The following is a 918-nucleotide window of genomic DNA, read 5'->3' on the forward strand; positions in this document are numbered from 1 at the left end:
TTAAACAAATTTTCACAGAAAATACTATATAGAATCATTACCATAAAAAATTAATAAAGTAAAAGCAAGCATGATAAAGTTGCAAACCTTAATGAGTTCTTTTTCTTTTCATTTGTGTAGAGTTATCTAACTCTTCTAAGTCATCATCCTTTTTTTCCAATATATCAAAAGAATCACGAGGTTGAACATTTTGCACTATATGCCAACCTTTATTCGAATGATCGATAACATAAAATACTTGTGATGCTTGGCTGGCTAATACAAATGGCTCATTTATTTTCAAACATCGCCGACGATTAACACTTAAAAAGCCATATTCATCCATTTTAACTTCCCTCTTTTGATCATACACATCGAACCATGTACATCGGAATAAAATCACTCTTCTCTCCCCAACAAATTGTAATTCAAGAACCTCGGTTAACTCGCCATAGTAATTCATATGTTTTTGCTCTTCACCGGTCTTACCTACTACAACTACCCCGCAATTCTGAGTTTTCAAATATATATCATACTCTTGCACATGAAACCTATATCCATTAACAATATGGCCTTTGAATCTTGTCACATATGGCAGAGGACCACGTGACAACGATAGCAAATCTGCCATTCTCTTACTATCATCATGTTTGTACAACTCTGCAACCTAACAACAACAAATACCCTTTTAGAAAACAATATTTACATACTTGATTTAAGAAAATTGATTAATTTCTACTCACCTTCTTTTGTAACCAACTAATGAATTGTCTATTCCACTCCACATCTGAACTTTGTTGAGAGGCCTCACTATGAATTTGTGAAAATTCTCTACAATGAATTGAAGTTCTACATGTTATTTTATGTTGAAATATGGACAAGATAGAAGTAAATTATTAGATTTAATCAATACTTACTCGAGAAATGGTTGAATTTCAT

The 918-nt window shown here is 32.0% G+C and overlaps 1 long non-coding RNA gene across 1 annotated transcript; it reads right to left on the reverse strand.

Annotated features, from left to right (window-relative positions):
• Positions 1 to 520: 520 nt before the first annotated feature.
• On the reverse strand, positions 521 to 918 carry LOC107058201 (uncharacterized). Its single transcript, XR_001471833.1, has 3 exons — positions 897 to 918; positions 723 to 810; positions 521 to 646 (listed from the first exon to the last, which is right to left on the reverse strand). It is a non-coding gene; the product is annotated as an uncharacterized lncRNA (long non-coding RNA).

The sequence above is a fragment of the Solanum tuberosum genome, unplaced genomic scaffold (genome assembly GCF_000226075.1).
Source record: "Solanum tuberosum cultivar DM 1-3 516 R44 unplaced genomic scaffold, SolTub_3.0 scf00457, whole genome shotgun sequence".
NCBI classification, from domain to species: domain Eukaryota; kingdom Viridiplantae; phylum Streptophyta; class Magnoliopsida; order Solanales; family Solanaceae; genus Solanum; species Solanum tuberosum.